Raw genomic sequence first — 10998 nt, 5'->3', positions numbered from 1 at the left:
AAAAAAAAAAAAAAAAAAAAAAAAAAAAAATTCTACAGTAACATTAATAATTTATTCCAAATAATAGAGGGTAAAATATCAAAGTGCATGTAGCAGATATTCAAAAATTTTTAAAACAGACGAAATCTTAAAACTAAATGATGAAAATGAGATTAACATGTTTGCCCTATCATAAAACCTCATGTGACTGACTGAAATATGTAGAGAGGCTTTTAATGTGCAAAAGAAAACAACATGTGGTCATATCAAAAATTCATGGAACATTTACAGAAGTTCAGAGAGTTAACCCCAATAACATCTAAAACATGGACCATAGAGTAATATAATTAAGAAATACATAATTAAAGTTAAAAATGACTTATTTTCTTGGGAATTCAAACTTATTCTAAAAAAAAAAAAAGACCAAACTGTCATAATCTCTGATTGGCCAACAGTTTCTTACCATTATTTGTGTATTTTTATTGACAATTGTGAATAACTGGAAAACACTCATCATCAAATAAAAGTGAGAAAGTTTAGCCCATTACATTCTTCTCACACTTTTCTTCCTGTCACAGATCTCAAAGTAAAATGCATTATTATTATTATAAAAGAAAATACGTATTTTAAAGCATAGAAAGTACAAAGAATGTAAGCAATTTAAAATTAATTTCTGGTTAGGTATGTAAAAGTAGTAAACTTTTATTTAAAAAAGTAAAAAAAAAAAGGAGATTTTTGTCATTAGTATTTCTAAGCAGATTTTGACACCAACTGTAACTAATGTCCTCATTTTTATTTAAATAATGTTCTGTATAGTGTGATTTTATGAGTAATACTGTGTTAGTAAATGTAGACAAACTAGTTTTTTACTGTTATACATGCGACTATACTTTCTAATTTTTTCTAAGATAACTTCATTAGCAATGTTTGTGTAAATATTTTGTATAAATGCTAAAAATAAATAGTTTATTCCCTAAAACAATTACATTGTATTTATTTGAAATCTTGTGCACAAAACTTCCACTATAAGCTTAAAGCTAAAGTCAAATGACCTAGGAATCTATATTGACTGTATCACTTACTAGCTTTACGAGTTTGGGAATTTAATTGTGACTCTTCTTATATATGTGAAAAGGGGTTAATAATACATACATTTGTAGGGTTGACACCCATTCTTGTTTTAATGGGTTGGCAAAGTTCAGATTACTATTGCATATTATCTGTATTGCTCATTGATTCATTTGCTTAGTTACTCATTCATTTAATAACTATTTTCTAAAATCCTTCTTCCATGTTTGAAACTATTCTATGTGTTTTGAATACATTAAGAACAGAAAAAAAAAAAAAAAAAAAAAAAAACCCCCTGGTCTCCAAGAGCTTACATTCTAGTGATTACCAGATAAAGTTGGTAAAATCATCTAAACATATTTATTGTCTCATAGAAAAGCACAAAACATACGTTTATAGATTTTAAGTTTCTTAATTTTACATTATTACGACATTTCTTTAGTAATTAAATGAGAAATTCAGCCAAGTAGATTTCAATAAAGTGAATATGTGTGTATAATTATTTAGTATCCATTTATATTTATTAAATTTATCATTTACAATATTGCAAATCTGTTTTAATTACTCTTGTCCTTTATTAAAATTTTTTTATTTGATTCTGAGCCTTCCAATTCTTTTCTGTATACTAGGTAAATGTTAACAATTTGTGTAATTAATAGGAGAGCTATTCTTTTACGATTACAAGTATTTTTGGCAATCTGCATTGAATAGTAGCTATTTTCACTTCTTTATGTTTTCCATCAAACTTACAGTTTCTTGATTTGAAAAACACTGAGAGGATGAAAATTAAGTATTTGTTTAAACCCTACTATCTGCGTGATGATTTAACGCCTTGAAATGCCCATAGCAACTGTGAGAAATATATATAACTATTACTAACATTCCATAGGTGAAAAATAGAGACTAATTTGGTAAATGGAAGCATGAAGGATTGAACACTGGTCTGTTTAACTCTATAGTTGATTTTTTTTTTTTTACACAAAGTTGAATATGAACAAATTGTTAGAAAAAAAGTCAATGTTGTCTCTGTATACATAAGCAACATACACAAAAGAAAGGGAAATTTACACAAGAATGCAACTGCTACGTTTTGAGGAGTAACTGAGAGTTATATGGATTTATACCTACTTCTCAGTCAATTGCGGAGCACACAGATGGTAGAGTTAAACACTGGTCCTAAGTAAGCTCTTCATTGTGTGATCTTTAAATATCTGTGGACTAAGTTTATGAAAATGATTCAACTACAATTTACCATCAAACAGTCAAGGTATCACCAATTTAGAAGTAAATGTTTTCTGCTAAAAGTACTTTGTTTAGTAATACATGCCTCTTGACCCATGAGAACATTGACCAATAACTTTCACAGAACTTTTACTGCTTTTTTTGTTCAAATATCCAGAAATTCATGTTTCTGAACCTTTCTAAGCATCAGCCTCATCAATCATTTTGACAGCCATGGGGCTGGATCAAAGACCCATAAAAAGTTGCATTATGGATTAAAAAATGACTCAGTAGAAAGCAGTTGAAATTGAAAACTTTTCATTATTCTTACTCAGTCTACCTTCTTGAATTTTCATGCTTCAATGGAAAAAAGAGAATGAAATTAGCAAGTACAATAACCAGTAAGAATTGAAAATATAACCTTAAAACAGATTTGTCTGTCTTTTCCCAAACATGTTTTTGGAACGCTTAATTTTTTCTCTTTGTTATTTGGAAGCATATATAACACATATTTTAATTTCTTACTTGACTTCTACAATGGTGATTGATAAGCAATTCCTTCAAAACACTTTTCATTTCCTGCCAAGGAAACTTCTCATTGAAGTTACAAGCTTCATGGTTAAAAAGTAATTTTAGCTTATATAAAATTCTGAAAAACTCTCTGGGTTGTATTGTTTTGCCTATTTGGAGGTGTGTGTGTTTGTGTGTGTGTATATTTTTGGTTGATTTGTTTTAGAAAATAAATAACATTTGTTTTTTTCTAAGAAAAAAAATGTAGGGTGTTTGAATTATTTTGTGTTTGAAAGGTTTGGCTTTTGCAATTGAACTACGACCTGAACTAAACTATTTTACAGTCTGCCAATTAATGTTGCCAAAGTATCCCGTAAGTAAAAATTAACTGATAATAAGGGAGGAGACCACCCTTCACATTGTCTTATGCCCAATCTCTGCCTCCAAAGAAAGAAGAAGTAAAAACTAAATGGTAGAAATGAAATCCACAGGCAGACAGCCCGGCACTCACCCTGGGCCTGGTAGTTAAAGATCGACCCCTGACCTAATCGGTTATGTTATCTATAGATTACAGACATTGTATAGAAAAGCACTGTGAAAATCCCTGTCCTGTTCTGTTCTGATCTGATTATCAGTGCATGCAGGCCCCTGTCATGTACCCCCGGCTTGCTCAATCTATCACGCCCTCTCATGCGGACTTCCTTAGAGTTGTGAGTCCTTAAAAGGGACAGGAATTGCTTACTCAGGGAGCTTGGTTGTTGGAGACGTGAGTCTTACCGAAGCTCCCAGCTGAATAAAGAAGCCCTTCCGTCTTTAACTTGGTGTCTGAGAGGTTTTGTCTGTGGCTTGTCCTGCTGCAGTAAGTCAAAATAAATTAAATTCAATAATATAGGAAAAGATACATTTGTCTGTCCTAATAACAGAAGAATAAAATCTATCTTTGCTTTCCCATAAAAGTCTCTTTTAAAATTTACTGAAATATTTCTTTATTATTCCAAATAAGAAAATATTCTTTGTTTCTTTCCAACTATTAGGCTTAAACACTCTATTTCTGACAGAAAATAACATCTAAAGTATTTTTCCATGTATTGTCTTTCAAATTATCTAAATTTATTTTCTAATAAGTGCCATTAGTTGTAAAAATTTTCTTAGAAATAAATCTACCTAAAATACTTGAAACAGAGTTAGAGATCATTTTAAGATGACAAAACCTAGTGATGGCCCAAGATATCGAATTTATCTACTTAATTTTCAACTAGATCTAGCCATTAAGAATAATTTTACTAACAAAATTTTGATGGAGGAATCCCTAAATTTGCATGTTTGTGTTACATAATTTTAAAGGAAGTTGAAAATAATGATGCTTTCAAAACTTATCAAAATTTAAAATTGTTGACAATTATAACATTTATTGAATATTCTTATGGAGTGAAGCAAAAAGTTCAGTTTTAAAAGTGACAGTTTCCCAATATATACTAATTCAAACAATTATCAAACTACAGAAAATAGAATAAAAAGGCCAGGCATGGTGGCTCATGCCTGTAATCCCAGCATTTTGGGAGGCTGACGCAGGCGGATCACCTGAGGTCGGGAGTTTGAGACCAGCCTGACCAACATGCAGAAATCTCATCTCTACTGAAAACACAAAAATTAGCCAGGCCTGGTGGCACATGCCTGTAATTCCAGCTACTTGGGAGGCTGAGGCAGGAGAATCACTTGAACCTGGGAGGTGGAGAGGTTGCAGTGAGCCGAGATTGCACCACTGTCAGCCTGGGTGACAGAGCAAGACTCTGTCTCAATTAAAAAAAAAAAAAAAGAGCAAAAGAATATATTTAATAGTTGAAGGTAAATAACAAATTCCATTTCAGTGCTTATTTTCATTGTTTTCCTTGATAGCTTTCTGAAATGATGCAACTGATATTTGTGGAAGGAACACAATCTCCTTCCTTATTACATTCACAGTCATTGCTTGTGTGCTTTATCTATTTATTAACAGAGTCACTTCCCAAGCTCTGATTCTGCTACAAATATCGATCTTAGAATAAACTGCTGAAGGACAGTGGCCTCATAAATTGCTAAGTGTCCTTAAAACAATTAGACTCTTTTGCTCTTGTACAAATGAATAGTTGAGTCTGTCAGCCAGAGCAGATATGGTTGTATTGCCTATGGACCAATTAGACTCCTCAAATATGCCCTCCACGTATGTCCTTTTTCTACTTCTCATAATAAACACACATAATGCCTTTTATTTCTCTAGGTTTCTTTTCTAAGAAATCTTCATTTGTGGTTATATATAAAAAAGAATAACATTGCATCAGGACGCTTCCTTGATGAGTGCTCAATGAAAATCCAGGCTTCTGGCAAAAATTTTAAAATTCAGGAGCATAACAAAAGATGCAATTCATAAATGAGTAAAAGGAGCATTGCAGTTATAAAAGGAATAATTATTCCACAGTCACACTTGAAAGTCATTAGTGTATCTAAGCTCTGAATGAAAGGTACTGAACTATTCTAAAACCCTGCCCATTCATATGTTCCCAGCTATGTGTAAAAACATAGCAATACCCATATGACCTTTAAATTAAAACACAAATATTTAATTAAAGGCTGGATAATTATAAAATGCTTTTACATATGACAATATTTAAGTAATTCACATAAGTTCATTTTTATTAACTTAGTAAGTGCCAGCACTTACAACCATTTTCTACTTAGCTGTGAGATGAGTTAAGACACTTGACAATATAAACAGCAATATGATCTCATTCGTGTGGATGATTTAAAATTTTATGTAAAGTTGTGATTTTTCAAGCCATCCTCAGTTTAGGGATGTCTCCTTGAGCTTGACTAGCTAATTTTTAAGCAAAATATTAGAAACTGAATTATTACTACCTGTTTATAATCTGGATTTATTATTTGACTGCTTAATGTTCATTTTATCTCATTGATGAAAGAATGAAAACACAAAAATGATGTTTCTGTATATACATATACATGATAATGAATTATTTCCACTAAGACTATTCAAAAACAGACACAAGATTGTGATTCATTCATTCATCAATTCAACATCATCTCACATCCATCTAAAATAAGGTACTGTGTTAGCTGATGTTTCTTCCTGTTGAGTTCACAGTGGTAGACAAAAAAATACAACTTTATCTCACAGATCCGCTTCAATGCAATAAATGTGCACTTAAAATGTATGTGTCCATGTGAAATTGCTCTTTTGAAACAAGCATATGACAGGAGTGCACAGCATGAAAGGAGCATGGGTCTGGGATTTGGAAAACTGTAAACCTGTACTCTGGCTTCAATACTAATTAGTTGTTGGGGCGTTAGAAAATCACTTACATTGTTTGTGTCTTTCTTGCCAAATACAGGTTTTTCACATCATATAAATAATTTTTCAAGCAAATCTCTCACTTAAGGATGTTCCTTGATTGAAAGTTCTGATTTGTTCATATCATCAAATGCAGGATATTTTGAAAACCATTATTACGTTTAAACTACAACCTTAGGAAAAAAGTTGAAATATTATGGAAGTCAAGAACAAAAAAAATTCCTCTTGTTAATTATAGTTGCTCTGTAATATTTGTGATTGTTTTTACTCAAAATGATAGGGTGACTCTCTGTATATTGTCAAATACCCAAACCATGAGAGGTTTATTATTACCACGTATTATAAACATATTCCCCTGTGATCTCAGCTGGTGATTACAGAAACAATTTTTTTTTTGCATTTTTGTAGCGTTCTGAATATAGACAAAATATGTGACTTTATGCACACTTATTCTTGTTTTCCATTTAGTCATGGCATCACTTTTCTCACTTAAGGAAACAACTTTCAGTAGTCAAAATTTACCATAAGCAAGTGCTACTTTTATATTTAAGTTTTCTTAAAGCCTCAGTTAAATAAAGCAAAGGTATGATTTTCTAGCTCCTAAGATAATATTTTTTCTTTCTGAATTTACAGTATCAGGAAAGAGAGCTTATGGAGATCTCAGAGAGGAGGCCCAGATATGGCTACTCTGCAGTTACATTAAGTCTTTTAAACACAGAAGCCTCCATAGAGACTTGGGGAATGTTTTTTTTCTTACTCATATTATTTTTTCCATTTGAAAGTCATCCTTGAATTTTAGGCCCAGAATGTGTCTAAAACAAAAGGCGTTATTAATTTTATTAATTCTCATATAATAAAAGTTTGCTTTAAAGATCTTAAAATATATTACATAACAATAAATCTAATACTTCCCCATAGATTTATAAAGTAATTTAATGCATAAAACCCAACAGGCTCCGCATTAAAGCAAGTAGTGTCCCAGGAAATTTTACATGCAAAACTCAGATGGTCAAGCTGCGTAAGTGGCGGAGATGAAGAGCACATGATGCCTCCTCATGGGATTAGCCAGATCAGTGAGAAATCTGCAGGGAAATATGAGCCAGAAAATGGGGCACAAAGGTCTCATTAAGAAGAATTAACAAAACAATGACAATGAAAAGCCAGAATGATGTTTATTTTAAACATTCTGATAATGCACAAATTATCCATCTATTTTTGGTTAATGCTGAGACACAACAAATGAAGGATCTTTAGAAAATTAGACAGGTACTTCCTTTTCTATTTAATCTAACTTTTAAAAACCATAAAATTTACATAAGAAAATATATTCAAATAACTAGAAAAAAATGTTCATTAAATATCCAAACTACGTAATTAACAATTGAGTATTTACACCATCTTTACACCTTTCCCTACTTCTGTGACTTGCCATGATGGATGACACATGTCCCACCTTCACCAGCATGTGATAGAGAAAGAAGAAATATGGATATTTAGGAAAGAATATGCTCCATGAAACTTATGTCAGTCTGAACATAATGGAATGTAATTTCCAGAAAGTGTCTTATATTTGAGAATCAGTCAGAAGGATTTAAAGTGTAATCATAATTTAATATAATTAATAGATTTTAATGGATTCTAATTCATGCATAAACAAACAAGAAGAGCTTAAGAAAAATGATTTTAGTGGTAGACCAAAATAAGTTATCTTTGGGTAGATTACCTGGATGTAATTTTGCTTATCTTGTACAAAAATTGCCGCTTAAGAGTATCTGTCTGGGCCTGGCACAGTGGCTCACACCTGTAATCCCAGCACTTTGGGAGGCCAAGGCAGGCAGATCACCTGTGGTCAGGAGTTCCAGACCAGCCTGACCAACATGGTGAAACCCCATCTCTACTAAAAATACAAAAATTAGCTGGGCGTGGTGGCGGTCGGCTGTAATCCCAGCTACTCAGGAGGCTGAGGCAGAATTGCTTGAACCCGGCAGGCAGAGGTTGCAGTGAGCCGAGATCCTGCCACTGCACTCCAGCCTAGGTAACAGAGTGAGACTCCATCTCAAAAAACTAAAAAATAAGAGTATTTACCTGACTGTGTAAGTATTATTGTGAGTGCTAATGTATTTTTTGTGGATGTATTTATGAGAGCAAATTTAAAGGTAGCCTTGAACAAAAGGTAGCTCTTTTTGCTTTGTATTTTAAAAGGCAGTTGGGTCAACATTCCCCATTATCACACAAAAGTTCGCATTTAACACTGGTCAACTTCTAGCTAGCCCTGCTACTTCAGTGGAATTAAGAGCCATTTTACTAGGCTATCTTTGGCCTGTGAACATGGGTACCCACACATTATTGAGTGAGACTTGGAACCTAAAATTTTAGCATAGATTTGACCAATGAGAGTCACAGTAATTGGGTTTATAATTCTCTACTTCCACAAAAGGAAACATCGATTTCTCAATTTCAGGAGAAAACAGATAATCATAAGAAAATGATTATAATTACTATCGACTAGATAACCCAAGAGATTTTAAATATATTTAGAGAAATAAGTTGTTTCACTTTCTAAACTACATCATTAGTAGTATTTCCAAAAGTGCTTATTTTGCAGAAGTTAGGCACAGATTGGGCAGTTTAAAATATGAAAGAGATCTTTTTTTATAGCTTTCCTTTTTCCTAGTACTTCTAATACCTCCCCTTTACTTGTTATATCTTTTATCTTCTTCCCATTTTATTAGGAAATAACTAGCCTAATTTCCTAGTTATGTTATTTGAATAATAATATTAATTTTCCACTCAAGCAGTCCTGAATTTACTTGTGAAATAACTTAACAAATTGCTATAATAAACCAATAGAATTGTACATTTGAATCTTAGTTGTGATATCACTTGAATATATGTACACTTGAGAATGTGTGTATGTTTTGTCATTCTCCTGTATTATTTAACTGTTTATTTCCAATATCATGTATTTCTCCCTTTAATTCCTTTTGTTCCAAGTAGAATATATTGTCAGGATTTTATTTGTTTTCTTCATAACAGCTAAAGCTACTATGTGTTTAAGAGTCCTTAAACACAATGTTATTTTATTCTACCTCCACATTGATCTATTTGATTATAAAATTGTATGTAACTAAGTCTTCAGATCATAGATATTTTAATTTGTTATGTTTTTCATTATTTTCCCCTTTATAAACACTATTTTCAGGAACAACAGTTATGCATAAAGGTTATTACTTATCTAGCTCAATTGTGAACCTTGAAATATTTTTAATAGTTGTATAATTTTACTTTCTTTCACTATATTTTTAGACTTTTTTGTAATTTTATTTTTTAGATCACCAATTGGGCACTCATCAATAATTGAGCCTTTAACTTCCTTTTTTCCAATATTTAGCACTTTTATTAATTTCTTTAACAAATACACTTTTTAAAAATTTCCAAGTACATTTATTCTTTCTTAGAATATTATTTATAGTAATTAGAGATACATGCATACACATATTATTTCCTTAACTCTATCTAAAGGCTACTGATTATTAGTTTAGTTTTCTTTTGTTTTGAGATGGTGTCTTGCACTGTCTCCCAGGATGGAGTGCAGTCGTGTGATCATGTCTCACTGTAGCCTCGATGTCCCAGGCACAAGCAATCCTCCCACCTCAGTTTTCCAAGTAGCTGAGACCACAGGCATGCATCACCATGCCTGGATTTTATACTTATTATTTTTTGTAGAGATAAGGTCTCACTATGTTGCCCAGGCTGGTCTTGAACCCCTGGGCTCAAGTGATCCTCTTGCTTCAGCATCCCAAAGGCATGGCATTACAGGTGTGAGATGTCATGCCCAAATTTACTTTTTAATTTGTCTTCATTTTCATTCACTTTCTCTGTCTCCAAATAATATGTATTCATCTACTGTGACATAGACATGTCTTTAATTAACTAAACTAATTAGATAGAACCTCTTCTTACTTTTATTTTCATGGCTCCATAGTTAGAATTTCCCTCAAGGATAGCTCTTATATCAATAGTTAACGTGCATGTAGTACTATGTTCCAGGCATCCCTTCAGAGTATATTAATATATTTAGCTATTGTGGGATGCTAGATAATTTGCTCAAGGTCATAGTGCCAGTAAATGATGGAGTCAAAATGCAAACACTGGGACTGCAGTTACAAACATGTTGCTTGTAATCACTACATTGCATAGTCCTTCATAGAAAGTGCTTATGTTTTTGTTATTAGAAGAGTGTTTGATGACAAAAGCCAGATCATATTACTAATCAAAAGATATCTTTCTATTAGGATACATATCATCCTTCACACACCAAGGAAAAAATTTTTAAAAATCTGTATAGCTCTTTCCGGATGTGTATTTTGATTGTTCATGCAGTTTTCAATGATCAAAATATCAGATTTATAAAATGTTTATATAAAATTTAGGAATTCAGGTTTTTTTTCCCAAAAGGATAATTTTTATATTTCAGATAAGTGTTATATGTCAGTTCAAAATCTGTATACACTTTGGTTAACTAGGACCTGTCAGTTAGTTCCAGATAAAAATAGTGGCACTAGCTGTTTATAGACATCTTTTTTTTTTTTTTAATTCCACTTTCATTCTAGTTTTAGGAGGTACCTGTGCAGGTTTGTTACAAGGATATATTGTGTGATGCTGAGGTTTACAGTATGATTGAACTCCTGGCACAGTTAGAGAGCATAGTACCCAACAGGTAGTTATTCAATTCTTGCCTCCCTCTTCACTTACCCATCTTGTATTCCCCAGCACCTATTGTTCCTATCTTTATGTCCATGTATAACCAAAGTTTGACCCCCAGTTATAAGCAATATCATGCAGTATTCGGTTTTCTGTTTGTGTGTTAATTCATT

Source organism: Rhinopithecus bieti, unplaced genomic scaffold (genome assembly GCF_001698545.2).
Source record: "Rhinopithecus bieti isolate Rb0 unplaced genomic scaffold, ASM169854v2 scaffold_44040, whole genome shotgun sequence".
Lineage (NCBI taxonomy): Eukaryota > Metazoa > Chordata > Mammalia > Primates > Cercopithecidae > Rhinopithecus > Rhinopithecus bieti.
Note: the sequence above shows the minus strand (reverse complement) of the source record.